General features: G+C 41.1%; 1 protein-coding gene across 2 annotated transcripts in view; it reads left to right on the top strand.

The window, feature by feature from the left end:
* NIM1K (NIM1 serine/threonine protein kinase) overlaps positions 1 to 13673 on the top strand; it is a 56801-nt gene that overhangs the window by 23373 nt on the left and 19755 nt on the right. The window contains exon 2 of one of the 2 annotated variants that reach the window (XM_070519707.1): positions 9365 to 9478. The exons of the other annotated variant lie outside the window; for it this stretch is intronic. The gene's annotated coding sequence lies outside the window, so the exon portion shown is untranslated. The remainder of the gene's footprint in view (positions 1 to 9364; positions 9479 to 13673) is intronic. 2 annotated transcript variants of the gene reach the window in all.

Genomic DNA, 13673 nt, shown 5'->3' with positions numbered 1-13673 from the left:
TGAGTTGTGGTAACGTTGGAGGAGAGGTAATAATCATAATGAAAAGTAAGAAGAAAGTGTCTTTCTCATTCCTTATATGTCTGGTTCCTTGCAGCACTGGCACATAGTAGATGCTCAATAAATGTTGAATGAATGAGTGAAGCATCCTATGCCTGGTGCAGATCTTGGAGGATAAGGGAAGAGAATTCCAGTCTTAGAAGTCCCTATGCTCCCCAAATGGACACACCCTTTGCCTCTTCTCAGTGTCCCTGACTCTACACTGGTGCTCCTTCTGGGGTCCTCACCTTGTGTCCCACATCCCCACCAGACTGTCAGCTCCCTTTGTGTATTCTGAGCAGGATGTCCAATCACTAAAGGATGAGAAGTACAAGCCTGTTGGTCAGGACTGAGCAGAGGAAAGATAGGACAAATTTATCATTAGCCAAGTTGGTGGGGTGGGAGGTGGACAGTGAGAAGAGGAAGAAGAAAACTATTGGTGATAGACTGAGGCATCTGAGAGAAAACCTGTGATATTCTTCATGTTTTTACCCATTCATTCACCCACAATATTAATTGAAAGCCTGCTTTGTACCAGGCTAGAAATGCATGTAATGAAATGTTCAATTTTCCTTATTAAATAGTAGACATAAAAAAAGTTAGTTGTCGTAAGAACATTCTGGAAATAACTATATAGCACGCTGAAGTGGTTAGAAGCCCAAGACTGGAGCCCCCCTGCCTGGGCTTAACTCCCAGCTGAATGGAGTTGCCTGACTTCCCTGTGCTGAATAAAGCTGCTTTTCCTGTAAAATTGAGGTATTAGTACCTACCTTCCCAAATTCTTCTAAGGATTAAATGGCTCAAACAGACAAAGCACTTAGAATGGTGCCTATCACATAGTATGTACTATATAAGAGCTGGCTATTATTTTTTACATAATAATTATTATTAAACAAAGACCAGAATAGTTAGTTAACTGAGATTATCCAGTAAATTTCAATAACATTTTAGATTTCCCATTTTCCATACTACCTGGCTACCTAGGCGTCTTTTTAGTAGCAGCCATTTATGTATACGTGTATTTGTTTTATAGCTTGAGTCATTAAGAAGCAATAACTCTCTTCTTATATATGTTTGTTTCACTTTTTTAAATGATTAACTCGTGGCAAAAAGCTGTTTTCTACCTTGAAAAACCAGCTCCACTCCAGAGGTTACCAGAACAGAGGGGAGACCCCTGGATGCATAATTCATAGAGCATGAAAGCAGTTTCTTTTCTTTCAAATTAGGTTTATCTGAGGGAATTGCTTCCTTAGATTTCAAAGCTGCGACAGATCAATGGGCTCAGGAATCAAAGGCAGCGAAGGTGATGTTTCTGGTGTAAATGTATGAGCCATTCAAAACAGTAATTAAAGTCTGTTCCTAGTTGGTTTTATCATGCAAAAGAGCAGCATCATGAAAGTGTCTTTTTGAAGCTTAAAAAAAATTTTAGATTAGAAAGATACAGTAGAAAGGCTGAATGTTTATTTCTATCACTGAATGCAAGAAGTGCCCCCACCCCCCACAATCAAAGTGTTCTATAACCCACTTGCATTGCTTGGCCCCATAGAGAACAATTCACTTGGACAATTAAGATTTCTCTTACCATAAAACTGCAGGTCCCTTCCAGTCAATTTTCGTAGCAGAACGTGCTTTAAACATTGAGCATCGTCGACACCTGATGTTCTTATCTCGGTAGCAGATGGCCTATTTTAAGTCACACACGCACAGTAAGTGTCCAGGACATTGAGTCCTCAATAAATTCATCACTAGAGAGGGAAGTGATGGCATATAATAGGTGTTTAATAAATGTGTGTTAAATGAGTGAATGGTGGTGGTGATGGTGAACTGAAAACAATTGGACATAAATAGAAGTCTCATCTAGATTTTTTACCCTGAATGGTCCCAGACAAGTCATTTAACTGCATCATTCCATGCCTCAGCTTCAGTGTCTTTAAAAGAGACTATTGGTTAAAATATGACTGGTGGTTTTCAGAGTGAAATAGAACTATGTTAATTCAAAATAATTACACTGAAGATTCCCACCGCCCAGCTCCCCTGGTCACCGTTAGGAGCAGGGAAGCAGTCTAAACACCAGGCTGCAGAGTAGCTCAGCCCAGTCTTTCACTCTCACCAGGGGCACGAGCACTCACTGGTACTTGGCCTGAGGTTCCTTCCAGGGAGCGCTGCTTACAGGTAAAACAAATAACACAATAGATATGCAACTACACGATTATTTATCCTCACCGGCTATCCAAAGTAAGAAGAAGAAAGAACACATACAAGTAGGATGGTCACATTATATATCATCCAAACAAGGACACATCTGAGAGTGAAAAAGGAGCTAATATTAATTACGTTGGGAAACACTTGGCCCCTCTTAGGCAAACCAGAACATCCGGTCAGCCTGGGTCTGTGCCAGCCCCAGAAGTAGTCTCAAGTGTTCAGGATCAGTTTAGTCCTTTTTACCTAATTAAACTTTTTCCCTTCCTGATCCTATCCTTTGTCTGTGATAAATCTTCCCCCAACTCCTCTTAAGATCTAGGTAGACCCCTTGTAGCTTCACCTTCATTTGCTAATGACAGCGTGGACACGAACATTTTTCTCATTATAAAATCATCAGCATTCCTGAGGCAACTAAGAATGAGGCCTATGCCTTCTGTTCCATTTGGTGACATTCCATCTGTCTTTTTAGCTAATTTACTTATGTGAACGTTCTGCAGTTACTCACTTCTTACTTTGTCTGATTCTCTACAGGTGCTGGTGACCTGTACACATTCTCTTGAATTTGTTGACTTATCACATTTTATTTCTGCTAGCCAACCTTGATAGCTTTCCTTCTTTCAACAATAGATTTCCTTTCTCACTAGCACCGCCCACTCAACAGCCACAGGGTTTTGACATCCCTGCTGGCTGTACCCATTAGAATAGGTGTGTATTGTGGTGGAAACGAGCCAGGTCTTTTATACATTTGTTCAATGAATATTTAAGCGAGCACTTATTGTGTGCCAGATACTATTTAGAGCCCTGAGTATGTCATCTAGTCTGTAATTCGTCTATTGGTTTTCTTAATGATATCTTTTGATATTCAGAGGTTTTTAATTCTGATGAAGTCAAACATCAATTTTTTTCCCTTTTATGGTTTGTGCTTTTTGTATACAGTTCAAAAAACTTAACCTACTTCGAGGTCCTGGAGATATTTTCTTAGAAACTTTATGGTCCTAGGTTTTATAAGTCAATGATCCACCTCAAATTAATTGTGTAAAGTATGAGATAAAAGTCGAGGTTCAGCTTTTATTCACAGAGATATCCAATTTAGTATCTTTTGTTTAAAAAAACTTTCCTTTTCCCCACTGAATTGGCTTAGTGCCTTATGGACAATCAATTGGCCATATACGTGTGGGTCAATTTCTGGACTCCTTATTTTGATCTATTGGTCTATCCTTACACATAGTCTTGATTACTGTAGCTCTTGGGAATATAGTCTAAATAAGTCAACCATGATCACTACCGTTAAGGAGCTTACAATCTGATGAGAGGCAGCCTGACATAGAAGTCATAATCGTACCAAGCAGTGGTGAAAATCACTGCGCTAGCCACAGATGTTGGAAGTACAAAAGAGAACTCCGCCTGGTTTATGGTGGGTGGGTGGGGAAGCTTCTTGAAAGAGGTAACACTTAAAATTATCCTTAAGGGATCAGAAGGAGTTTGCATCAGGTAGAAGCAAGCCTGGTGCCCCCAAGGAAGAGCGAGGAGACCAGTGTGGCGTCAGTGGAGTGACTGAGGGGGAGATTGGAGGAGATGACATCAAAGAGGAAGCGGACCACATTGGACAGAGCCTTGAAGGCCATTTTAAGGGTTTTGGCTTTTACTTTGATTGAGATGGGAAGCCATCAAAGAGTTGAGTAGAAAAGTGACATGATCTGACACCTTTTAGAAGGATCTTCCTCTGTTTGAAACAGACCATGTTGGGAGTTGTGGGGGGCAGGACAGAAGCTCTGAAACCAGCTCTAGAGACTGTTAACCATAATCCAGTCAAAACCTGATGGTGGCTTGGACTCGATGGAACGATTGTGATTGGATAATAATGGCATAAAGAGGTTGTGTTCTGGATACATGTTGAAGGTAGATCCAATAGGATTTGCTGACAGACTGAACGTGAGATATAAGATAAAAAAGAGGAGTCAAGGTTTTAGGCTTCAGCTGGAAGGATATGTTGCCGTTTATCAAGATGTAAGAGGAACAAATCTGGAAAGAAAATCAGCAGCTTTGTTTTTCTACTTTAGGGTAAATATGAGAGATTACTATCCAAGGTACAGGTAATTTCCCCTAAAGAGGAACAAGGTAAAGACAAAGTCACCTTGAGAGTTGACATTGTTAAGCCCAATGTGAGCAGCCCTATTCTAGGTGACGCGGGAATGTAAGGGAACGGGCGTGATGCCCTGTACATGGACCTGCTCTCAGGGAGAGCTTGAGGAGGCTGACTCACAGAAATGAGATAGGAAAAATAGGAAGTCAAGGACCAGATCATGGGATACAGATCTCAGGTGCCACAGGATGGTAGCAGTGTGGTCAGAGAGAGTCAAAGGATGCTTCTAGAAGAAAATGGGAAAGAAGCCGTCTTCATAGGATGGAGAAGATGGAGAGGAAAAGGGGCAAAGTTGTGGGAATAAACAGGAGCCACTCAGGACGCAGATATTCTAGGCCTGGCTGGAAGAGTTGTCAGAAGGATTAAAAAAAATTGGTTCCTGGCACATATGGGCACTTGATAAATGGCACCTAATAATATTTATTGTATTGGGGGAATAGGTGGAGATAAAACTTCAACCTCTCCTGAGTCCAGCCCTAGCCCCATGTCAGCACCTACTCCTTTGATGCCTTTGCCGTTTCTCCTTTCCCGGGCTGTCTTCCAATACTGATGTTAGAAAACCTTCAAATCTGGCTTTATAAATTACTTGTGAAGCGGGGAAAGGAATTGGGCTATAATATCTCAGCTTGTCCATGGAGGCTTATGGGTTTTTAATCATCTCATCCGTGTGAATACTACAAAGGTCCAGAAGGGGGCAATGTGACACTTGGACTTCAGGAGGGTTTTTTTTTTTCACAAATGTTTTGGAATCCACTCTCTATTGTTAAAATCCAGAATCTCAGAAAGTCAGGGCTGGAATGATCTGTAGACATCGTAGGGTCCAACACTCTCACTTGCCAGTAAAGACACTGAAGCCCAGAGAGGGGAAGGGACTTGCTTAAGGTCACACAGGCATTTAGTGGGAAAGTCAAGACCCTAACCTCATTTGACCCTAAGTCAGTGCTTATTCCAAGACCCTATTTGGTTGTTTGATTTGGAAGAATCTTCCTCAAAAGCAGAGTTTCTCAAACTTGAGTCATGTACCAGTAACTTTTAATGGAATAAAATTCTCACACCTCCCTGGATGGATGGGACTTAAATTATTTTATTATAGATAAATATAAATAAAAATTCTACATTAAAGATACTGAAAGGGGCTGGCCCCGTGGCCGAGTGGTTAAGTTCGTGCGCTCCGCTGCAGGCGGCCCAGTGTTTCGTTGGTTCGAATCCTGGGCACGGACATGGCACCACTCATCAAACCACGCTGAGGCAGCGTCCCACATGCCACAATTAGAAGGACCCACAACGAAGAATATACAACTATGTACCGGGGGACTTTGGGAAGAAAAAGGAAAAAAAAAATCTTTAAACAAAAAAGATACTGAAAAATGTACAAATATAAAACTCCATTTAAATTCTTTTTTCTTACAGCTTGTATACAACGATAAAGCAAACCACATTTTACCGAGTTAAAAACAAACAAAACTTCAAACCAATGAAATTCAGATTAAAAATATTACTTGAAAAGTATAGATGGCATTGTTTTGTTGAAATTAATTTCTTACTCATAAGTAAATATAGTACTTTTCAAAACAATGACATATTTATTTGTATCACCTTAGTTTCTTTCATATGACCGTCCTCAATAACTATTTGTGAATTTGCTTTGTATGAAGGTATAAATAATTTGAACGATTTTGAGATATAAGTCTGAAGTCTCTGCAATTGTTATTCTACCCTTAACCCATGCACTTTCTTCTTATCTAGCTATCCTTTTTTTTTTTGAGGAAGATTAGCCCTGAGCTAACTGCTGCCAATCCTCCTCTTTGCTGAGGAAGACTGGCCCTGAGCTAACAACCATGCCCATCTTCCTTCACTTTATATGTGAGATGCCTGCCACAGCATGGCTTGCCAAGTGGTGCCATGTCCGCACCCGGGATCCAAACCAGTGAACCCCGGGCTGCTGAAGTGGAAGGTGGGCACTTAACCGCTGCGCCACCTGGCTGGCCCCTATCCATTTTTAATTTTGAAGTAATTAGACATGTTATAAGACTTTCAAACAATATAGAAACATCTGAGGTATGAAATGAAACAAACTCATTGTGTAAACATTATAAGCATTGTATAATATTAGATGGTATAACTATTAGGTTGTTGTAACAAAAGTCAAAACAATAGTGGCCTTAAGAAGGTAGAATCTTATTTCTCTCACATCATAGTCTACACATAGGCAATCCAGGGCTCACAGTGACCCTGCAGTGATGGGGACCCTGATTCCTCCTCTCTTGTGGCCCTGCTATTCTCAATTCATGGCTTCTATCTTGGTCTAAGATGGTTTTTTCCATTTACACCACCATGTCTATATTCCAACCAGCAAGAAGAAGGACAGAAAGAAGGGGAGGAGAGCATGTTGCTTTCCTTTTAAGGGCACAACTTTGAAGCTGCATTCATCACTTTTGCTCACAGCCAGTGACTAGAACTCAGACCTGTGGCCAAACCTAACTAGAGGGGAGACTGGAAGCACATCAGTTGGATAGCAGTGTGCTTATCTAAAACTTCCGTGTTATAGAATAGTGGTTTTCAAATCCGGCCATACAACAGAATCACCTGGGAAACTTAAAAACAAACAGACAAGGGGCTGGTCCAGTGGCATAGTGGTATAGTGGTTAAGTTCACGTGCTCTGCTTCCATGGCCCAGGGTTTACAGGTTCCGGATCCCAGGCTCGGACCTACCCGCCACTCATCAAGCCATGATGAGGTCGTGTCCCACATACAAAAGAGAGGAAGATGGACACGGATGTTAGCTCAGGGGCAATCTTCCTCACCAAAAAACAACAAAAAAAGAAAGGCAAATATTTCTTCTCATTTCCAGTGCCTTGAAAAACAAATAAACAAACAGACAGACAAAAAAGCATGCCCTCTCCCAAGACAAATCAAATCGGAATCTCTGGGGGCAAGGCCTGGATTTCTGCATTTTAAAATAGCTCCGTGGTGATTTTGATGCAGGTCTAGGCTGAAAACCGCTGCTAAAGAAGAAAGAAGGAACAGACTGCGGGAGGGTAACTAAGCCTCACCATATACCCCCTTTCACTGCGCCCAGTTCTGACCCGCCCACTCTCCCCACCCTAGTTGTCATCCACTAGTTCAATGTGTATTCTTCCAGACCTTTTTCTATGAATATGCAAATAAACACGTGGTCTTTCCCAACACCCACAGCCCAAGAGTGACTCCAGAATTCCTATATGGATGGGTCATAGGATAGTCATATTACTAGAAAAGGCATGAGCCTCTGTGTTTGCATGGCACTTTACCTGAATTTAAGAAAATAGGAAGAATCTGCATTAAAGCATGGGAGAGTCTGAAGGAGAATTTGAGGTGGTGGGAGAGCTAAAGCCTTGAGTTCCTGCAAGCATCACATATTTGTCGACGAAAATAATCCATAACCAATCTATAAATGAAAATTTGGGTGAGTTTATTCTGAGCTTAAATTTTAGGATTATAACCCGGGAGAGTCTTTCCACAAAGGAACAGAGCACTCCAAAGAAGTGGGGGTATAAGGGTGGTTATATACCCTCAAAGAGGGTGTTTCACATATGATTGAAATGTCCCTCCCACAATAGTCACAAGATTGCCCTGCGCTTGATGGACACAGCAGGTAGTGGGTCTGCTATCTTGGTGGGCGTAGCAGGAGGCAAGTCTATTGTCTCGAGCTGGGTGGTCACAGGTGAGCGCAGCAATCAGTTCCTAGCCTAAGGAGAGATGCTTAATCCTTAAAGAGACGCCAACGTTGGGAGGGGGAGGGAAGTTGCACCTTTATCTCAAGGGCCTTTTGCTCTTGCCATAGGGAATCTCTAAAGCAGATATACAATGCATGATCAACGGCCTCAGTCAGGCCCTTTTGGAAAGACAAGGTCAGGCCGAATTAGGTTTACACCAAATGGTTTCCTCATATATTCCAATATATCCTATTGCTTGCCATTTTTATTTGTCATATTGAATCATTTCTCTCTTTCTTTCTTTCTTTTTTTTTTGTTGAGGAAGATTAGCCCTGAGCTAACTACTGCCAGTCCTCCTCTTTTTTGCTGAGGAAGCCTGGCCCTGAGCTAACATCCATGCCCATCTTCCTCTACTTTACATGTAGGACACCTACCACAGCATGGCGTGCCAAGCGCTACCGTGACCGCACCTGGGATCCGAACCGGCAAATCCCGGGCCGCTGAGAAGCAGAACTTTCGAACTTAACCGCTGCGCCACTGGGCCGGCCCCTGAATCATTTCTCTTTTCCATTAGTTTAAAATGCCATCTCTAGTAACATATTAAATTTCCATATCTACAAAGATCTTTTTTTAAAAAAAATTCTCTATTCTGTTAGCTCAAATTGCTCTTGCACGCTGACCCTTCTTGCTTTTTTTGTCTTTAAGAACTCCTCTCCTGTCCCCTGCCAGCAGCCCTCACGTGCCTCCACCACTGGGTAAACATTTTAAGAATTCTCAGATGTGTTGCTTATATTGTGTGACGGGACCTTATCAGGTGTGAGAGGCTCTTAATCAAGGTTTCAAATCCACTTGAAGTGTTTATGATGATAAAAGTACGAGCTTTTTGTCTGTAACACTGTTTTCCTCTTCATGACCTCAGCCCTCCAGCCTCCTGCCATGAGACTCTTGAGTTCTGCTCAAATAGAAAAGGAGAACGTTTTTTTTCTAACACCCCCTAAGGCCGTCACTCCGACATTCCCTCCATCTTGGTGAACTCACTACGTTAGAGCTGGAGAAAGTTCAAGGCAGTGAAAGAGCAGTTTGTGCTTTGACTTGCAAATATTTTTAATCCCCTAAAAATAAACCAAGAGCTGCAAATAAGCAAGAGTGTTCCCACACTGTGTTTCCTAAATTAGTTATTTCTGAGGAGATGAAGAATACATTTTGTTTTTCTGCTTGGGGCCACCTGCTTGTGATTCAATGCGTGATTCTGTTCTGTATCTTAATGCCATTTCTTATTTGTTTGGAGGCCGGCATACTCCCTCAGAGGTGATGGGAAGATTGTGTTTTGGAAATGAAGTATAAATGAGATTAAAAAATTTATGGAGAAGGGCCTGAGTTTCCGCCAGGTCTCCACTGGAACGTAAGTCCATTCTCTTCCTCATGTGTTTGAAACTCCTGGTTTCACGTGTGTAAGATTTCCTTACAGTCTCCACCTTCATGGAGCTGTCAAGACATCAAGGGCAACTTCCTGAATTTCATTCGGCCTTAGTTTTGTTTTTTGTTTTAATCTGTGAAAAGAGAATGACAATACCTTACTTCACAGGGTTGTCATGTCATGTCATGTTATTCATTCATTCATTCATCAGGCACTGCTGTCTGTTGTAAAATGCCTAGCACTTTAAAATTACAAGTATTCTATTTTTGGATCTAGTAAATTTTAACAATCATTTTTTTAAATTGCATTATAGAAGATTTTAAACATATACAAAAATGGTGCAAAGAACATTAAAACCTCCATGTGCTCATTAGATTTAAATTCTCATCATTTCCACTTTTAAATTGCCACTCCTGATTATTTCGAAGCAAATTCCAGACATACTGCATCTAACAATTTTAAAGATTATTGTTTGATCTCATTTAAAACTTAAAATCCTTTTAATCACTTTAAACTGCATTTATAGTTTATTTCATTTCCTTTTGAAGCACTTTGATTAACAAAAACTTCCAAAATACTAGTAGTTCTTATAAATACGATGATTTAAGCATTTCAACAGGGTAAACTTTGTTCCCTTAAATATACTCCAATGCTATTTATGAACAATAAAATTTCAACTTAAAACCACAAGTTTAAATCAATTATTCAATTCTTCATTTTAAATTTGAATCACAAAACTATTTTGTTACTTTATTACACCAAATTTTCTTCACATTACAAGTACATAAAATACCAATTTCGCACAGGCTCATCAAAACAAAAATAGTAATACTATGGGATTTGAGTCTCTTAAACATTTATGGTTTTTGGGGGGTTTTTTTGGGGAAGATTAGCCCTGAGCTAACTACTGCCAATCTTTCTCTTTTTGTTGAGCAAGTCTGGCCCTGAGGTAACATCCATGCCCATCTTCCTCTATTTTATACGTGGGACGCCTACCACAGCATAGCTTTTGCCAAGCAGTGCCATGTCCACACCCAGGATCTGAGCCAGCGAACCCCGGGGCTGCCAAGAAGCAGAACGTGCACATTTAACTGCTGAGCCACTGGACCAGCCCAACATTTCTGTTTTCAATGCTAAATCTTCCCAAGGTCAAAAGATACTTAATCACTAAGAAACTATTAGGTCATCCTGGACCTCACAGAAGTGGGTGCTCCCACCTAGTTGGCTACATTTGTGGATTAAACTCAACTGATTTGTTTTCTGTTTCATTCTGTAGTGGATTGTTTTCATAATCTTCCTTTTGACATATTTATTTGACAGTTAATATTTAATTGACAGTTAATTGAGTATTTTATAACTTTGTCTAACTCTGAGGTCAGAGTTTTAAGAAAAATACCAGTGACAAAAAGGTATTCTGTGAGGATGAATTAGATGGTTAAATAAACTTGGAGAACACTGAATTAAATAGACAAACAGATTTTGGTGAGGGGTGTGTGTGTGTGTTTTAAATATCTCAAGACCGTAAGGTACTAATGCAAAAATCTAAGAGGGGTGTAGTAGGCGCCATTCCCGGATGTATTGGACTATGGACCTATGGACGCCCTCCCCTTGTTCTGATGTTCCTCTAAAACCTAGAGCAGAATCTTCAGATTGGCAACCTGAAGGCCACATTTGACCTGACAGTTCAGTTTCACTTGGCCACAATATTTTAAAATATTTAATCCACCATTGGAAAATGGAGAGAGTTCACCTAAAATTTCTTGATTTCCAATTGCTTTTAAATTAAAAGACCTGGCAAAAGTAAGCCTCCATTCCAGCGTGGCTACCCTGGCTGGAGCCGAGCGTGGGCTGCCTAGTTTGGCATGGTTGCTGTGCTAAACCCCACAGAACACCTGCATGGCCCTCCTCAGCACTGAGTCTGTGACCTTGATGGTCAAGGGAACCTCAAGGGTGGTAGAACTCAGTGTGGGAAGGCCGTCAGACTGAGTGGACTGACCACAGATGGTGAGGGTAAATGGGGGAATGCGGGAGACCGGGCCAAGTGGCCGGGAAAGCAGCCTGTGAGGTCAAGCAGGGCAAGAGGTGGTGTCAAGCAGCAGCGCAGTTCATCACTAGGGCACAGCCGGTTCACATGAATTTTCCATTTGCTTCAAAATTCCCCAGCCACCGCCCATGGGGATCTTGACATGTGTACTGAGAAATAAAGAGCTAAGGCCAAAAGCTAAGATGATGCACATGATTTTTAAATGGTAAAATAGATTTTCAAATGAAGCGTGTGAGCTAATGATCCCCTGAGGGTGCAGCACGCCTGAGGATTACAATGGGGCTGTCTTTGCATCCTGTTGCCACACAGAGAGAACACTTAGCCTGTCGTCTGAGCAAACCAGTGCCTGGCCTTGCTAACCAAGGAAGAGGTTGTGAGAGCCTCGTCCAAAGTTTTGTAATTTGAACTCAGGCAAAGAGAACAAAGGCAAGATGGTTTTCTTTGATATTATTTTCACAGTGGGTCACAAGTCAAGAAAATAAATTACCAAGTAAGCTTTGCTTTCTTTAATCTTATTTAATCCATGGCCATGCAGCAACAGTAAGAGAATAATTAAAGGGCCGTTCCGCCTCCTCCAGGGGCTTTGATCTACCATGACGTGACTCCATGTTTTTGTCTGGTTTCTAAACTCTCATTAATGTCCATAAAAATTGGTCAAAATCAAAGGGGCAAAAGGTAAAATGACAACAAATCTCACTTGCATCTAAGAAAAGAGGGGATTTCATCTGCAATTAGGTATATCATAATTTCCATTATTTGCTTATTTTTCAACATGATGTAGCTTGATGTTTTGGAACACTACCAAAAAGTAATCAAAATATAAACTATTTATAGCATCCCCACAACCTGCAATCAGGATTTCTGTTTCCAGACATCTAAGACAAGTCTTTAGAAAAACAAAAATCCTGTAAAATAAAAATGAGTATTCATATCCAAACAGGATTTATCATTCCTGTTAAATTTTTTTCTTCTACTTTTTTATTCTATTGAAACATGTGAGAATCTGGAGTTTACCCTCATTCATTAGTACTTTTGAAATTGCTAAGATTTGTTGGCAATTCAAGTGCAATAGCATACGTATGTCTTACTTTATTGGGAATGTATTGTGACTCTGAAACTCTAATAATTAGATATTGGACTTCGTGAATGGATTGCCCAGTTATCTTGTCCTTTTTTTCTCTATTGTTTATCTCTTCTAGATTTTTTTTTTTAACAATTCCTCAGTTGAATTCTTTAATTTCAGTTTCCAAGAGGGCTCTTTCTTATTCTTTCTTTCTGTCTCTTTTTTTTTTAGCATTTTGTTCTGGGTTTACGCATGCAGTAATTTTTTTGTCTCCTGCTTCCTGCACTGCTCTCTGTTTCCTGCAAATTCCTTTTGGTTGTCATTGTTTGGCTTGAATATGGTTTCTTTCTTTCATTGTGGAGCCTCTGCTCAGGTGCCTGGTGCTTCTTGCCTGGACGTTCATTCTAAGCAGAAGGCACTGAAATCTGACTGAAAGCTCCGTGCCTGTGAGTGAGCCTGGCACGTGGAGGATTGCACGGTGGGTGGTCAGGAAGCTTTTGTGCTGGAAATCCTCCACATGTCAGCTTCAGGAGGTCTTTGCTCTTGAAGTCCTGAATTTATCCAAAGGAGGAATCCCCTGCCTGGAAGATTATGTTTGTTTCCCTCCATTCTGGAAACTCAGAGTGCAGGAGTGCAGGGAGAAGAAGGGATCAGGGTTTCCCATAACCCAGAGTCTGACCTAATCGGCTGTCCTGTGCCCTGCATTCCTGAGCTGGGCTGGGAGTGGCAGAGAGTAGCAACCTACCTGGCTTTGAGGAGGGAAAGGTCTGCACTCCACATTCAAAAATTCCCTTGTGTTTGGTCTGCTCCATTCCTCCAAACTTTGAGGTACTTTGTCTCTCATAGTTTGAAGTCTTTGGAGTGTTCAGAAAGGTGAATCTCACTGGCCTGCCCTTATGTGGGATTCAGGTTGCCGTTTTCTTCACGGTCCTTGCCAAGTCACTCACCACTCCTCAATTTGCTTTCTGTCTCCCCCAAAAATGTGTTGGCGTCTTGCATTTGCTGCTATCTCTTCTCTTATGCTCTTTGTCCTTGTGAGTTTATACCTTTTCCCCTCCTAGTCCTAGTGTGGA

This window comes from Equus asinus, chromosome 10 (assembly GCF_041296235.1).
Source record: "Equus asinus isolate D_3611 breed Donkey chromosome 10, EquAss-T2T_v2, whole genome shotgun sequence".
In the NCBI taxonomy this organism is placed as follows: domain Eukaryota; kingdom Metazoa; phylum Chordata; class Mammalia; order Perissodactyla; family Equidae; genus Equus; species Equus asinus.
This window is presented reverse-complemented; position numbering and strand designations above follow the sequence as displayed.